This window comes from Anolis carolinensis, chromosome 1, assembly GCF_035594765.1.
Source record: "Anolis carolinensis isolate JA03-04 chromosome 1, rAnoCar3.1.pri, whole genome shotgun sequence".
Lineage (NCBI taxonomy): Eukaryota > Metazoa > Chordata > Lepidosauria > Squamata > Dactyloidae > Anolis > Anolis carolinensis.
The window spans coordinates 256,777,646-256,795,539 of record NC_085841.1 but is presented as its reverse complement, the minus strand read 5'-3'; the positions used below and the strand labels follow the sequence as shown (position 1 = coordinate 256,795,539).

The window sequence follows — 17,894 nt, the reverse complement described above, 5'->3', positions numbered from 1 at the left end:
GTAAAAACCTGCTCACGGCCTCTATACCGAGAGGCTACAGAACACACTACCTTCAGGGCATTACTCCTGATACAACTGCCTTGCTGGAAGACTACTACAGGCTCCACAAATAAAGACCCATTTAGTGAGCAAACTCTCCAGACAGCACAGAGCATTCTGTCCTCCATCTCTGAAGCCAAGAAAGAACAGTGGATAAAGCTGATAACAGAAGTCGACATGGGCAGGAGCAGCCAGAAGGCATGGAGGCTGTTAAGATGGCTGACAAACGAACATCCATGCCAACATAAAGACAGATAGATAGCGCATCAAATTCTGAAGAATGGGAAACCCAAACTCTCCACCAAAATAGGAAGGAAGCCAATAGTCAGACAACCAGATAATGAGAACAACCACCTTCATGAACCTTTTACATCAACTGAATTGGATATGACCCTCAATAAATGTAAAAATGGCAAAGCAGCTGGCCTAGACAATCTATGGATTGAACAAATTAAGAAGACCCTAAGAAATACATAGGGTTTTCTTAGGCAAATACATAGGATTGCCATAATTCAACAAATCACTTCAGTACTTTTGATGTTAACACTCTCCAAATTTCGTATAATTATGTAGTCTGTATTTGAATTTTAGCATGACTTTAATATTTTACCTTCTCAACTCAGAAATGGTTTCCTGTCTGATAGAAGCTATTCCAGTGTTTCCCAAAATATTTGGATAACACTAACAGTTGTATCCAGAAACTATACAGCCTTTTTTCTCTGCATTCAAACACATTTAGTTCAGTTTCTTTCTGGGGTTTTTTATAACCTTCAGTTTTATTTTCATGTTAATGAATTTTAAGAATCACCATAACAGCATCATAAAATGTAAGGGGAAATGGGTCCATTTCCTACTCTTTGTATTGATTTTGTATAATATGGAGGATGAATTACAGCATTTCATCAAGTCTTAACATAGTAAGTAAGTAGTGAGAATGTTTAGTAGCCAGTATTGCTGATTTGCCTTTTCTTCCAGAAGGGGGAGCTGTATACATTAAAAACAGCTCCCATAACCAAAAAGTTCACTTTCAAGTAGAATTTTATGCAGATTCTCAGGACATAGTAATTCCAAGTAGTGCTTGCAAGAATTCTTTAATAGGTATATGAATACAGTGAGCAGGACATCATTTTTAAAAACAAAGTTCTGTTTTCTTTCTGTAGAATTGTGCCAAGAATGTTTGTTATACTTTAAAAGGTGCTCTTATATCCTGTACTAATTTTTTAATATATGGGTAAGCCTGGCATTGGGTTCTCCAGGCCTCTAGTGAAAATGTTGCTGCATTGAAGGCATTGCTGTTTACATTCTTTGTATATACTTCCAGTTTCAATTACAAGTGTATGTAAAATTTGATCAAATTTAGAACTGCCTTAAAAGAGCTGAGTTCAGTATTTTACTGGTGGTGTTTTCGGATTAGTTAGATTTAGAACTCTTGCTTGATACTCAATTGGGAAGAACTGGGTTTGGAGAAAGTATAAAAAACTTACTTTTTTTTTGCTTTCCTGCCTTTTTCTTTTCTTTTTCTTTTTTTAAAAAAAAACACAACCATAAAAAATACAACCATAAACCCCATCTGCACCTTATCTTTTCCATCATTTTTGAGCAATATTGTTGCTCAAATATTGAACAATATTGTTAGAGTTTATCCAGCCAATTTTTCTATATGGGCGATGCAAAGTTAGAAAATGTTCAGTGTAAAAAACCTACAGCAGACACATTAAAACATTTAAAAAAATAGCCCCGAGGAAGAAGTTGACATTTATGCACTGGATAACCCATGCAGAAGATGATCAAGGGAAAATTGGAGGGAGTCCTGCGCTTTCCATTGGGTATATTTAATATCAGAGCCGCAGTTCCCTCTAGTGTGGAACAAATCCCATTTTATAGCTAAGAAGAGATTATGGTGCCTGGGGCAATACCTCAGTAGCTAATAGATATGAAGCACAGGGAAGCTAATAATACTGAATTGTGACTACTTTAATTTTAAAAGGTTAAGCTCAGCAGTCCAAAGCCTGTGCAATTGCCCAAAGGCTGTGTGTTGGAGGTAGGGTACATCTATATTACTGGGTTAATATTTTTTAACAGTGACAACTGAAGAGAAATGCTCTTTGTTGATAGTCGGGGAGCAAGGAGTAATTTTGGAGACCTACTTTCATTTTTGGGCATTGGTAATCCATTTTATGGGTTAAAACAGTGAAGTCTCTTCTACCAACTAATGTTATCACTTACGCTGATATTGCTTTTGAATTGTAAAAAAAAAAAAACCCAACACTTAATTAAATATGTATCTTAGACAAAGAAATAATTCATCATTTTTTTTTGTTACAACCAGATGAGCATTCTCATTTGTTCAACTGCTTCTGCTCATTTTTTGTTCCAAAGTTGTCTTATGTGTTCAAGGTCAGGCCTTCAGCTGACTGATAAGAATTTCAAAACATAGATTTATGCTTCTTGCGGATGTGTGACCCACAGTGTCCTACTGTATCTCTTGCAATGTGCGCGGTTTTTCAATTATTGAAGTAGGAGATGCAGCAGCGCATAACCCAGCAGTTTCTAATCAATGTTATATGATAGACACTTGACTCCCTTACTAATTCAATTGTATTATCATGTAACAATAAAAATAACTTATCTTGAACATTTCAATGGACCAACATTTTCTCAAGCAAGTTATAAAAAGCAATGGGCAAAGATTTATTTCAGTTTGTAAAATATGTTTTCTTCTCTGTCCCTTTTCTAGTGTCCATTTATTTGCATGGCTGTGATCCATCTAACATTAGTTATAGGTAGTATACCAAGTTAGTTGCAAATAAATACAGTGCCATTGATTTCAAAGCAAGGCCACTGTGCTTAACCTTTATAACAATAAGCTTCCAAATCCACTTGAAAATGTGGGACTGATAGACCATTGTACTTAACCCTTCCCTATCTACTTATGTTTTCTCCCATTTGTGCCTTCTCACTTGCCCTTGTTAGATTTAGTTCAGGCACAGCTGAAAGAGAAGTAAGTTTAAGAGAAGTGGGTGGGTGAGGGTTGGCAGGAAGTGTTAACTCCTTCCACCTGATGGTTTCCCTATTCAATTATGCTATTATGATCAGGCAAATATGGGGTTTGGACCCCAAAGCTAAACTATACTGTGTAGTTCTGATCTTTAATTAACACACTGACTATATGCACACTTGAGCTTGGCATGAATACAGTGAAAGATTCTGGTATAGATGATGAACTTTGAGCTCTTAGAAAGCAATGTTCTGATTGTGAGGAGTCTACTTTTTTTTCAAAACAACAACAACAAAAGACATATATGCCTTATCTATATACAGATATGTGGATGTGTAGGTTGTTGTTGGAACAAACCCAAGCAAGGCTCTCCAATGTTACCTTGCCCTCCTAGAGAGATGTGAAAATTGGGATGTTGCAGGTTTACATGTTACGACCTCATCAGATGGGGCTCTTAAGATGCCAGCCACAGGTGTAGATGAAACATCAAGAGACAATGCTACTGGAACATGACTATATAGCAAACTGATGAAGAAACAACGTACAAACTATCTCCAGACCCACAAAGAAAATCCAACAAATGCTACGGTCAGCGAAGGACAAGAGGGATCCCCTCACCTCTGCAGGAGTCTACCATGCAGCCATGGACAAGTCTACATAGGGAGCACCAAACGCAGTGCCCAAACACTAGTCAAAGAACATGAAAGGCACTGCAGACTAACTCAACCAGAGAAATCAGCCATAGTAGAGCACTTGATGAACCAACCTGGACACAGTATATTATTTGAGAACACAGAAATGCTTGACCACTCCAACAACTATCATGTCAGACTACACAGAAAAGCCACTGAAATTCACAAACATGTGGACAACTTCAACAGAAAGGAGGAAACCATGAAAATGAACAAAATCTGGCTACCAATATTAAGAAACTCAAAAATCAGAACAGTAAATAAGAAGCAACACTCTGAAAACAGAAGAATTCCAGACATGAATCAACCAGGGGCAGCTAACGACTCTGAACAAAGAAGCCAGGAGATGAAGCTATTCAATGCTAATTAAGGTGATTAACTACAACATTCACACTGGCCTCCAACAGATAAGAATTCTTCTCTCACCCTGGACTTTCCACAGATATATATAAACCTTCCTTGCTTAGTTTCTCCATACCTCACAACCTCTGAGGATGCCTGCCATAGATGTGGATGAAACGTCAGGAGAGAATACTTCTGGAACATGGCCATACAGCCCATAAAACATACAGCAACCCTGTGATCCTGGACATGAAAGCCTTCGACAACACATTTTATCAATGGTTTGGATGAAGGGTTATAACACTTGTGTGGTGAAAGGCATTGCTGGGGAAGATACCCATTTGATGGCCTTCAGAGGACAGAGATTATGTCTTGTGGTGCTGTATGTCAAGATGCTGCATGTGATGGGGGCAGAGCCAAAGCTATTTAAGTATTTGTGGCCTCCTATTCCACCTCCTGTGCAGTGTGTGCATTGACTAGATGCTTCAAGGCCATGTAGGAATCTTCTCCTCGTTTCAAGCCAGTCACTTTAAGGATACCATCCATCCATCTTGCCCTTGGTCAGCCCCTCTTCCTTTTTCTTTCCATTTTCCCAACATCATCATCTTCTCCAAGCTTTCCTGTCTTCACATTATGTGCAGTCCTATTCTGTGTCAGTTTAAGTATATTGTAGAGATCAAGGAAGTAATATTGAATGAGATCCAAATGTATTTGCTGACACCCACATTATAGACACACACTAAACTCACAGAATTACAATTGATTTGTCAAAATACAATAACTATCTAGCAAGGTGAAAAAACAAATCAACAAGGCAAGACTAGCATTGACGGCTACTGTAGTACAGATGGTACAGCCTGAATCTACAAGAGCTGAAAGGGGCAGTTGATGACAGTATTAGTTGGAGGTCTCTCATTCAGAGGCTCACTATAGTCAAAGTCAACTTGATGACAGTGGAGAATACAAGTAGTTACTTTTTGCAGAACTGGAACAGAGCATTGCTTGTTTGTTTTGCTCACAACTGTAATTCACTCCTTTACAGCAGAAAGAAAACTAGCATTATTTGTTACTGAGCAGATATATGGACTTAGAATGAGCAATGGGAGAGGGAAGAGGAAGGGTCACAGGACAGCTGCCTCATGCTATGGCAGGAGCAAAAGAGAAAGACAGACCAAACATCACAGGGAGGAGAATGAGATACTACATGAGCTGCACTGAGGGCTTGGGCATAGTTGTATATTAAGAAAAAACCCTTTTTAAAACAACTGCCTGTTCTGTCTTCCTTAATTCTACCTAGTTCTGAAAAAGAGAGAGAAGAATATAAACCTCTGCTGTTATCAGAAAATGTAAGAGAGAGAGGGGGAGGAAGATGGGTGGAAGATAGGGTCATTTTGCCACATGAGCTGAACCAGAGTAAGATTTTCATATTCTTCAATGACTTAATAGTAACCACAATTGTAACTTGTTAGTGTCAAGACACACAATTACCTTTTTGGAGTATAGTAAGAAGAGCAACCTGTTGAGTGGTCCCAGCTCTGTGCTATAGTCAGTAAGTTCATTTCCTTTATGCTTGAAATCTTCATTTAAACAAAAGGTCAGAAACTGAAGATTTCATGTAAAAGTAGTTTTGTAAGAGCCAGTGGCATGTGTGAAGGATGTGGCGTTTGAAATTTTGGTAAATCACTTGTGCATGACAAAGTTTTGACTGATTACACAGAGTTGCATCCAGACATAATCCTACTTTGAATTCTCTGTATCAAATCAATGAGATATAATACAGGTATGAATAATTTATGTCTCATTGATTTTGGTGGGCTTGGTCTAAGTACAACCATGATTGGAATGAACCCACTTTCTAGAAAAAAGAGTTACCAACTTCTTTTGCGAAACAGAAGTACAATAGTTTCAACTAGTCTGGTTTTAATTCAGGGAAATGCTGTCATGATGTTTGATAAACTTGGGTTTACTGCTTCGACAGCTGAACAAGTAAATCAGTGAACTGGAACATACATAAGATGTATTTCATTTCAATAATTGGTTTTCTTTTGGGGGAGACATTCTCTAGTTATATTTAGATGCTTCCTAAATTATTTGTTAGGTCATGTATTCAGTTTAATTCAGCAACTCTTTTGTGAGCACAGAGGTTCTAGTAAGTGAGTATTCACGAAACAAAATCTAAAAAGTGAAAAATTATTTAAACATAGTAATGTTATTTTCCAGTGGATTTAATATATTGTGCTTTTGAATATAAATTTGAGCCCTACTACACTGCTAAAAATATTTTTTGTTATTACTACACACTATAAATATGACATGAACAAATCAGGTGTTCTCCAAATTTACCCTGGTAGCCTTGCTTTGATTACACTTGGAACAGACAGAAAAAGAGGAGTTAGCATAAAAAGAGTAGCATCTCATACATGGCAGGACCACCTTTGTTTGAGGTGACTCTGTTTAGTTGTTTTGACATTGAACTGGGTGAAGTATGAAAGAAGATAAAAGCTGAAGTACTCTGATATCTGTAACCAATCACTTGAGGTTATGGATATATCTGTATCTATTCTAATAAAGGTGTGGTTGGTATGCATGGGCTTAGGTTCTTGGAGAAGGTTTAGGTTCATGTTCTTGAGGAAGACCTACTGTCATTCTCCCTCTTCAATGTGTCAGGCATCAAACCCCGAGTCCCCTTTCTCATCTCCTCCTCTCCATATCAGACAGAAGTCATCTACTACCTGAGGTCAGACACCTCCCTTCTAGTATGACATATTCAGATTGGCTTCTTTGATGAAGAAAATGGACTGTTAGAACTGAAGATTATTTCATTGTTTTACCCCCACTGTTATTTCATCTCTCCAGAAAGCAGGAGGTGGGCGGCACGCTGCTGGAGAACAACAGGCATTGTGTACTAAAATGGAGCAGAAAATGATCGAAAATGAAATTTGCCTAGGTGGGGGGTTCTTGTTTCAGGTGGAATGTAGTAATATCTTACAAATGGCTTGGCAAATAGTGTTATCATGTTGCACATTTATTGCTTGCCAATTATTCCGTGTGATATTTTCGAAGGGCAGGGGGCAGTAGGAGAGTGAACTTGGGAAATGAGACGCAATCCTTTTCTCTCCTGTTACATGTGTTATTGGCAAATGGAAAGCCTTCACAATAGAAGCCTCCTCAACAATTCTGTTGAAAATTCATGAGGAAGATTATGATTCATCTTCCCTTTTGTCATAAAGAATGCTATTTCCGCACTGCTTACTTATAAAAAAATTAGGTAGATAGGACTTTTAGCCACATAAAATACACGAGAAAGAGAATAAAATTACCATTTCTGCAAAGAAGGAGCAATTGGCTCTCAAAATCTTTTTCTCTGTTTACCTTGTAAATTTTTATGATTTCTTGCTGCTAGAATATGAAGAGGATTTCTTTTTCACCTTCTGTAATAATTCAAGATAAAGACAGAAATATATATAAAAAAGTGTTCACATCACTTTCATTAAACATTGGACTGACCAGCTGATTAAACAGTGGCCAGACTGGGTTGTGTCTGTTCTGCTCATTTTCTTTGTTGTTAAAACTTCCTCATTGTAATTTCCCTGCTGTGAAATATAACACTAAACTAGATTTCATTTGGAGTTAAGCTAGATCAACGTTACACAAAACGGTGGCCAGTGCCTGAGTCATTGCTTGCCGATCCCTGCCAAATTCCCCCGGAAAAAAAAAAGAAATAACTCTAGCCAATGAGCAGAAACATGGTCCCAACACCTAGCATGTTTTTTTTTTTAATGGTTATCAGTCCTTCACCTCAGATAGTCTGAGAAACACTGAGCTGATAACACATTGAAACAGGTCATCACTCAAGTGGTGAAAAGTGTCTGCTTGTCATAGAATATGATTTCACTTGCTATGTATTTTGCATTTAGCTAGCTTTGATTCATGATTGCTCATTAGAAGCTAAAATGAGAAGAGAAACAAAATTGGGAGTTAATATGCAAGTTTGATCTCTGAGGCACATAGCTCTGAGCAAATCCCATCATGGGAGGACAGATGCCAATAAACATTGCGCTTAATGGCTAACATGAGTCTTTTGGCATGGTTAAAATGTTTTTGCATGACTATGGACCTCATCAGATGCAGCGAGAGGAGCGTCTTCCTCTTGCTTCTCTCCGCTGCTGGAATGGAGCCCACAGAGCCAATCACATGATGCAAGGCAACTTCTGGCAGCATAGAGAAGCATAGCTCAGAGTGCCCTTGGAGGAGTCTGGTGTTTACCCAACTCCTCATTGAAGAAAGTGAAGAGGAAGTGGGGGAAGGCTATCTGAAGGTGGAAAGACATGGGAAGACAGACGACAGATCCTGACGGGAGGGAGCATAGCCTGATGGTTCCCTCCATTGTCCCCTACTGTACCACTGTCTGTCTAATGAGGTCCACCTCCTCATTTTCAAAAACCAATCTTAAAAATAAACCGGGACAGTTGGAGCCCTTGTGGATATTTTCAGTAGGAAAAGAGCATAAAAGAAAGGGGTTAACATTTTCTGTGCACACATGTTATAGTGCCAATGTAATTCCCAGTAGTTTGAATAAACAGATAGTGGGCGAGGAGGGAAGGCTACCATTGCTTTTGAATGCTGCTTGAAATAACATCTACATCAACTGGTTTGTATTTTTTGTTTTGCTAAGAAAGCCAATGGGATTTTGGCATGCATCAATAGGGGTATAGCGTCTAGAAACAGGGAAGTCATGCTACCCCTCTATTCTGCCTTGGTCAGACCACACCTGGAATACTGTGTCCAATTGAAGGGAGATGTTGGCAAGCTGGAATGTATCCAGAGGAGGGCAACTAAAATGATCAAAGGTCTGGAGAACAAGCCCTATGAGGAGCGGCTTAAAGAACTAGGCATGTTTAGCCTTCAGAAGAGAAGGCTGAGAGGAGACATGATAGCCATGCACAAATATGTGAGGGGAAGTCATAGGGAGGAGGGAGCAAGCTTGTTTTCTGCTGCCCTGCAGACTAGGATGCGGAACAATGGCTTCAAACTACAGGAAAGGAGATTCCACCTGAACATCAGGAAGAACTTCCTCACTGTGAGAGCTGTTCAGCAGTGGAACTCTCTGCCCCGGAGTGTGGTGGAGGCTCCTTCTTTGGAGGCTTTTAAACAGAGGCTGGATGGCCATCTGTTGGGGGTGCTTTGAATGGATTTCCTGCTTCTTGGCAGGGGGGTTGGACTGGATGGCCCATGAGGTCTCTTCCAACTCTACTATTCTATGATTCTATGATTCTACTTATGTCTGTTTTTAACTTTAGGCACAAATTGGCCAGTGGCTACTTTGAGTTGATGTGACCACTTGTAAAGAGAAAAATTCCCAAAGGAAATAGTTAAAATGCTCCCTGTGTAAAATTTCCATCTGAAAACATTCATGTGAATCAAAAGACCATGTGTACAGTATATATGTGTTTTGTTCCTTCCTGGCCAAGTGGATACCTTCATTTTCATTGCTGTTAAATATGGGGCTGGCTGACTTAAGTCTTACAAACTTAGTTTACATAAGCAGCATGAACATAAACCCGATTGGATATAGTGCTCATTCAATGTGTATTTAAATGAAAGACTTTGTCAGTTAGAATTAGGCAGGCATACTTTTTATGAGCAAGTACACACAGGTACCTGTACGCTTGCATTAGAACTGAAAGTAGTAGAGATTTCATGTGTTTGGTGTTTATGATATACAAGAAAGAACAGGCCATTTAGTGTGTCTGACTTCAGTGCTGAATTTAATGTTTAATCTTATGATGGTTGTCTCCAGATGTTACTTTATTTCAAAATGGAGATGCTGTTTGCATAGACAGCTAAGAAAAACATTATATGAGTTTCAAGGGAATTCTTGGATGGACCCTGTTTATTTCTAGGGCAAATCATTCCACAGTGGTGTCATCTGTTTATATCCAGTAGCCAATTATTTCAGCTATGATTGTTGTATATCAGTGAAATTCCTCAACTCCATCATGCATGTCTCTAGTGTTTCAAGTAGACTGGAATAACATAACTTGTCTGGTAGCAAAACTTGTAAAAGTGTTGTTTTTTTTTAAATTGGCTGCTGCATCCCTTTGTGGGCTAGTTTTTACCCCCAAAATTACACAGATTGCTAAGAATGAAAAACAAAACTGGACATGTCAGGAAGTCCACTTCTAGTTTTAAACAGGTCAGTAATTTTTAAAATGTTAATCAGAACAATCAGGTCTTTTGCAACCTATTTAAAATGTGACTTGCTGCTCCTTTAGTTTTTTGAAAAACAAAAGGATTCTCTAGAAAAACTGAAAAGCTTGGGGACTACAAAAACAATCTTAGGAGACTGAATGTCTATGACTATTGTTTCTAGAACAGAATATTCCTTCGAGGTTTATCCCAATGGCTGTCAGAACTGGAATAACATCAAAAGGAGAACATCTAAAGAACCCAGGCCTATAATCTCTTGCTAGCTCTAAGTAGAAACCTACATACATATTAGATACCATCAAAACCCTTTAAACCCTGTCTACTATGTCATGTGATGTAGCTTCTTTTATCTGGTGTGGAGTGGTTTTGTCTACAGAGATTGGGACATATTTTCTGCACATGACAGAATTTGGTTACATCAGTTGATTTTCAGCCTTTTGGTCAGGACCTAACATTGGTTGATCCTCTTTTATATAATTTTGATAATCTGCCCTTTACCATATATTTTAGTGCAAATATCCATAAAGAAAAGACTTTCCTTTCCTAGTCTTGCATTTGTGAATATTAGCAGGGCATATCTGCATGCAATTGTGCTTCTGCATGAAACAAATTTAATTTATTCTGAGTGGCCTTTCCCTCTGGTACCTTCAAGCTTATTAGGAAGATCAGACATGGCAAATATTTTCAGATCATTACCGCTGTAGCACATAGGCAGTGTTCAAACAGTATTAAATCCCCTGTCTGGTCCAAGTAGTGTTATTGCTACAAGGACAGCCACCTTGATATTCTGGCTTCTGGAAACAGGGAGGTTGATGCAGTACTTGGCCCTGTTTGGATTGTGTTTCTTTTCCTTTCCTTTATCTCTTAGCTAGGCTCATGGCTTTTTTCATGCTCAGTGAAGAATTGTAAGCAGGGGTGAGCCAAGTGTGCTCCCCAGGCTGTTTTTCTAGCCCTTGCTGTAAACTATACAAATCTATTTCATGTTCTGGTGTCAAGGGGTTTTGGGGGGGGAGAGTGGGTAGACATGGTTCTTAAAGGAAATGTTTAGATTGTTTTCCGCTATGCGCCTGAAATTGCTGTTGAGTTTCTATTTATGCAAATATCTGACTAATACTACATGAGAACAAGAAAAGCAACAACCAAAATGTTTGTAGCAGACATGAACATTCTTTCCAGTGTTCATTTTTAAATTCATACTATAAACCTTTGGAAGCAAAACCTCAAAGAAGTGAGCAAAATTATTCAGGGACAAGATGCATACAGAAGGGTGTTTCCATCACCATCCTCTGAGGCCAAAAGAATGAGATTAGTCCAAGGTCCACCAGTGAGCTTCCATAGCTGAGCAGGGATTTGAACCCTGACCCTCTCCTCCCAGTGCACTAGTCTCACAATAAAACCACTACACAATGCATAGTCTGCATGAGAAACTTGAAGAAGCTCCATTATGTTTCTCTTGATATAGGTCCAATTTTAGTGTGTGGATTTGGCACGGGTACTGTTTCATATGGGATTGTTCATGCCTCAGCCTATGTTATGGGCATTTTTCTTTCCTATCCAATATATGAAACAACTGTGTAAAATTCTAGCCAGAACTGGGTTTCGAATAGTGGGTTGGGCTACCTGGGCATAGTCAAAGTGCTAAGTTCAGTGCCATACTAACCAGATTCTGGGAAAAAAAATGACTGTAACTACCAGCATCCTGGGGTAGCGGGATCATAAGCTGAAATCCAAAACAATTTACCTTTTCTAAGTTTCCATGCTCAGTTTGCTCACATGGGAGGAGGAAAAATATTTACATGAGGAATGATGATGAAAAAGAAAAGCAAACTAATCTTATGAAGTTCAGCAGCTGGACAGTGTTGGATCTGGCTTACAATAACCATCACCATCATTTTCCATTATAAGGTATTTAACTTTGATACTTTGGTTAATAAATTGTTTTGTACATTACAAAACTTGTGTGTCCTTATCCATTGCATAGAGCAGTGGTTCTCAACCTTGGGTCCCCAGATGTTTTTTGGCCTTCAACTCCCAGAAATCCTAACAACTGGCTGGGATTTCTGGGAGCTGTAGGCCAAAGACATCTGGGGACCCCAGGTTAAGAACCACTGGCGTAGAAGGTAGTAACATTAGGATTTGTGGGTTGACCAGGGAGCATGTAAAACAAAACAAACAGAAACAATTTATAAAGAAAGAGGGAGAGATCTGCCCCTCCTTCTTGCTCATGGTACCTGTATTTCTGCTGATTTTTTTTTATGTCAGGAGTGACTTGAGAAACTTCAAGTCGTTTCTAGTGTCAGCATGGCACATCTGCAGTGTCCAGGACCACACAGAGCTCTGTGGTTGTCTGGGAACAGTGACAGTGGCACAGGTGGTGATGTAATGGTCCATTATTATTATTATTATTATTATTATTATTATTATTATTATTATTAGTAGTAGTAGTAGTAGTAGTAGTAGTAGTATTTACTTTATTTATACCCCGCCTTCCTCTCTGAAGGGACTCAATAGGGCGGATGTAGTCTTAACCTGGCTGGGCTGTGTAGACCTTGATCCATCGCCATCATGACTTCAGCAGGGTGTGTGTGACTGCCTCTGGAGCCAGTACAGAGTGTTTATGTTTTGGTTGGCCCAGATATTCAGGTCTACTGTATCTTGAAATCACTTCTCCCAATCCTCTTTACAATTGGGAAGTAGGTAGTAATGGGTTATTATATCTGTTGTTCTATAATATATAGTTGGAAAATGTTCAAACCTTCCCAAATATATATCACTCATTTATTTGTATTATTAGATATGTGTTTGTTTAAAAACACAAAGAAGACAGGTACTGGAAATAAAGAAAGAAGCATGGTAACTGAACTGTCATCCTGTACCAGAGTTACACATGAACAGTGATGTATTGTGAAACCTTACATCAACACAGAAATATCATGAAAGTTGACAAATGAAACTATTGGCTCTGGGCTAGGGATGTCAGTCCTCAGCTAGCTCACCCTCCTATGTGAGAATGAATAATTAAAAGAGCTTTGTCCAAAGTTTTCTCTTTGTATTTGAACACCCCAAACTGGTGTATTGAAATTAGATTGAAGAGAAAACATGCCCCCCCAACATTTTCTGTACCGAACATAGAGTTTTCTCTGCAGAGAACCCATTTTCTTACATACACAAAAGGATATTTTTCTTTGTAGAAAAAATTGCTGCACAACACTTTGGAGTATTTAAGTACTATGTAAAAAAATAACCTTTTTGCAGATTTATTAGACTTTCTCATTTCATGTGTCGGAAAACTTGTTTGTTTATTTGTTGACCTGGAGATGAATAACCCTGATATATTTTTATGTGTTTTGGGTAGTAACCATTAAGCCCTGACAGTAACAATATGTGGCCACATAGGAACTTAACAAAGGGAAAAGGATAATTAAGGAAATGTTAGGATAGAAATACCTTCCCTTTTGTCCAAGTCTAGGGCTATAGGAACAGGAGCTTAAGAAACCTTGTTCTATTAAATGGCCCATTCTTAGTGGACCATACATTCATTTGTATCTGTGTTTGTGCGTGGTGGCTTGTCTGCACTAATCCCAAATTCTGTATGCACCATGAAAGGATTGCTGGCTGTCCCCAATGTGTATTGCAGATTCTGTTTGTTTTTTTCATTTTAGACCAATTTGCTCCACTTTTAGCAAAATAAAGGGATATTCCAAAATTTGCTGGAAACTCCAGAGCATCCCAGACCTTCTAGGTAGACTAGACTGATCAGCATAAAAAAGGGGATGGAATCAAGCTGTATCACCACCACTGCTGCTACTATCTGTCCACAGAGCTCCATCCAATCTCTTGACCATTGCTGACACCTCTGCTGATGTCGAGACAGAGTGCCCCCATGAGCAGCAAGATGAAGATTGCCTCTTCTCCTTTTTATATAGGAGCCTCATTGTGATATCAGCAGGGGTACTAACCACACTTCCTTACTACTTAGGTGATCCCTCATCATCCGAGTATGATGGTCCTCCAAGTGTGGTGTCTTGGCTGTGGGTATGTAGGTGACTGTAGAGTCCTATTCTTGACCCACATGTTAGTCCACAGTGAGGACATCGGATTCCAGGTGGAAGGCGGTCCCGGTCAGGGCTGGCTTGATGCACCTTCCTCTTGGCATGTTTCTCCCTTTCACCCTCCATGTGTGCCTTTTTGAATTCCACTGCACTGCTGGTCACAACTGACCTCCAGAGAACTCAAGGGCCAGGGCTTCCCAGTTCTCAGTGTCTATGCCATAGTTTTTAAGGTTAGCTTTAAGCCCATCTTTAAATCTATTTTCCTGTCCACCAGCATGTTGACATTTGTCTGCCTGTCTTCCCAAGAGATTTGCAGGATTTTTTGGAGGCAACGCTGGGGGAATCGTTCCAGGAGTAAAGTGTCACATTTGTAGACCATCTAAGTTTTGCAGGCATATTACAGGGTTGGGAGGACAATAGTTTTATAAACAAGCACCTTGGTGTCCCTACTGATGTCCCTATCTGCAAACACTCTCTGCTTCATTTGGAAGAATGCTGCATCACAGAGCTCAGGCAGTGTTGTTTTGCTCTTGGGTTATAAATGTTATTTCCTAATTGGTTCTATTATAAAAATATGGAAAAAGTTTATTAAACTGCAAAAACTTTGGTTTTGTGGGACATCCTGCACCACATTTTACTGTAGTTTTTCAATGAATATCTCATAGAGTCTCAACCAATTCAACATAGTTTGTGGCAGTCACAAAAACAAAGTTTCTGAAGTATAGCAACTACTTTCCAAGTAAGTACCACACAATTAAACAGGAAATCAGACTTTCAAACCAGGAACAGAAAAAAAATCAAATTTTGTTACATAGTATAATTTGTTGCAAACCAATGCTTTCAAAGTCTCACTAGTGGCTGCCCTTCAAACTAGAAGAAGGTCTCAAATTGGGTACCGCAGTGTTCTTTCCTAGGGCCATTACACTTCTTCATTTTTATTAATGACATAGATGATATGGAGGGAATCATTATCAAGTTTGCAAATGGCACAAAACTGAGAGGAAGGGCTAGCATAGAATTATAAAATCATAGAGTTGGACGAGACCACAAGGACCATCCAGTCCTACCCTCTGCCATGCAGGAAAATACAATCAAAGCACTCCCAACAGATGGTCACCCAGCTTCTGCTTAAAAACATCCAGAACAGATTTTAAAACATTAGAAGATGATAATGATGAGGATGACAATAAGGATGATACTGATGATAACAACAACAGCAGTGTTATTTTAGCATGTTTTAATAGAAGCATAGTTTCCAAGTCAAGGGAAGTAATAGTCCTGCTATATTCTTTGCTGGTCAGACCTCATCTGGAGGACTGCATTTAGTTGTAGCCACCACATTTAAAGAAGAATCTAGACAGGTCGCAGCAAGTTCAGAGAAGGGCAAAGAGATGATAAGAGGCATGGAGATCAAAGCATATGAGGAAAGATTGAAAAAACTTGGCATATTCAGCTTGGTGAAGAGAAATTGAGGGGTGACATGATTGTATTCTTTAAATATTTCAAGGGCTGTCCTCTGCTGCCTGAGAGGTCAGGATCAGGTCTAATAGTCTGAAGTTACAAGAGGGCAGATTTTTTTTAAATTTTTATTTATGTGATTTTTTAAAAAACAAATACAACGAAAGTGGTGGAACAAAATAATATAGTAAAGTAGGAAAAGAAGAAATATAGAACAAGAGGTAGGTGGTAAAAACCGCGGCAGAGAAAAGAAAGAGAAAAGAAAAAAAAAGTGCAGAGTTTCCGTGACTTCCATCCTTATCTATATTGGAATTAGTCCGTCGGGATATCTCCTCCGGTGTTTCTCTTATTTCTCCTATTTTTTTATTATAAGCTTCCCTATATTCCGTCTTTATTCTTGTTATTTATTCCCTGTCCCTTATATAATTACATTATTTTTATTTATTTTTCTTTAGTCAAATAATGCAGTAATGGGTTCCAGTCCGTTTTTTTTCTTTGGTACTCCCTGTTGTTTAGCTAAGAGATATGACAGTTTGTCCATGTTTTTAATTTCCATTAGTTTTATCAACCACTCATTCTTGTCGGGTACTATTTCTGTTCTCCAATTCCTTGCATAAACAATTCTTGCTGCCGTTGTCATATAGTTTAATAAAAGTTCATCATTTTCTTTCCAGTTTTCTTCTGTAATTCCTAGAAGTAGGTGTTCTGGTCTCATCTGGTACTTGATATTTAATATTTTTTTGTGATAATTCATGTATTTCTTTCCAAAATTTCCTCGCTTTTCCACAAGTCCACCACATGTGGAAGAATGATCCCTGTTCTTTTTTACATTTCCAACAGGTGGTCTGTAGAGATTTGTTAATTAGTCCTAATTTTTTGGGCGTAATATACCACCTGTGGAACATTTTTATCCAATTTTCTTTTAGATCGTATGAGTACATTTGTTTAAATGTCTTATTCCACAGGTTTTCCCATTGATCCATACAAATTGTTTTCTTAAAGTTTATTGCCCATTTTGTCATACACTCTTTCACAAATTCTTTCTCAGTTTGCCATTCGAGGATTTTTTTATAGATCTTTGTTATCAATTTTTTTCCCGAATTCATGATTCTATCCCAAAATATTTCTTTGTCCATGAAGCCTTCCTTCTTGTCCTTATTAAAATACTCTCTTAATTGTCTATATTGGAACCATGATATGTTCTTAAAGTTTTCCTTAATTTCTTCTTGGGATTTCATTTCTAATTTTCCATCCTTTTGTTTTAATATATCTTTATATGTGGGCCATTTCTCCCAGCCTAGTAATCTTCTTTGTCCCGCTTCTAGCGGCGAAAGCCAGAGGGGGTTTTTGGGGTACAATCTTGCTTTATATTTGTTCCAAACCTTCATAATCGCTGATCTAATAAAATGATTTCCAAAGTTCTTTTCAGATTTTGTTTTATCATAACAGAGGTATGCGTGCCATCCGACTCGTAAATCATGGCCCTCTAACGTTAAAATCTTTTCTCTCTGTAATGTCATCCAATCTTTAATCCATACTAGGGCATTCGCTTCATAGTATGATTTTAGGTCTGGCATTCCTAGACCTCCTCTCTTCGTATCATCTATCAGATTAGTGTATTTAATTCTTGCTTTTCTCCCCTGCCAAATAAATTTAGTCAGATCTTTCTCCCATTTTTTAAATATGGACATATTTCTAAGGATTGGTAGATTTTGAAACAGATAGAGCATTTTCGGGAGGATATTCATCTTAATTACCGAGATTCTTCCTAATAATGAGAGTTTTAGGTTTTTCCAATTTTCCAATTGTCTTTTTATTTCTGTCCATTTCTCTTCATAGTTATTTTTTAGTAGTTGTGAATTTTTTGCTGTAATTAATATTCCGAGATAATTAATTTTATTTGTTACTTGAAGTCCTGAGAGCGTCTTTAACTTTTCCTGATCCATCTTGTTTATATTTTTTGTCAACATCATCGACTTATTTTTATTAATTTTGAAGCCCGCTACATTGCCGTATTGCTCCATATCCTTTAGCCACTTTTTGATACCCTCCATTGGATCTTCTATGATACAAATTAAGTCGTCGGCAAATGCCCGTATTTTA

General features: G+C 38.3%; 1 protein-coding gene across 5 annotated transcripts in view; it reads left to right on the top strand.

Moving 5' to 3' along the window:
• Positions 1–17,894, top strand: part of nckap5 (NCK associated protein 5) — an 856,064-nt gene that overhangs the window by 394,677 nt on the left and 443,493 nt on the right. The gene's annotated exons all lie outside the window — the stretch shown is intronic.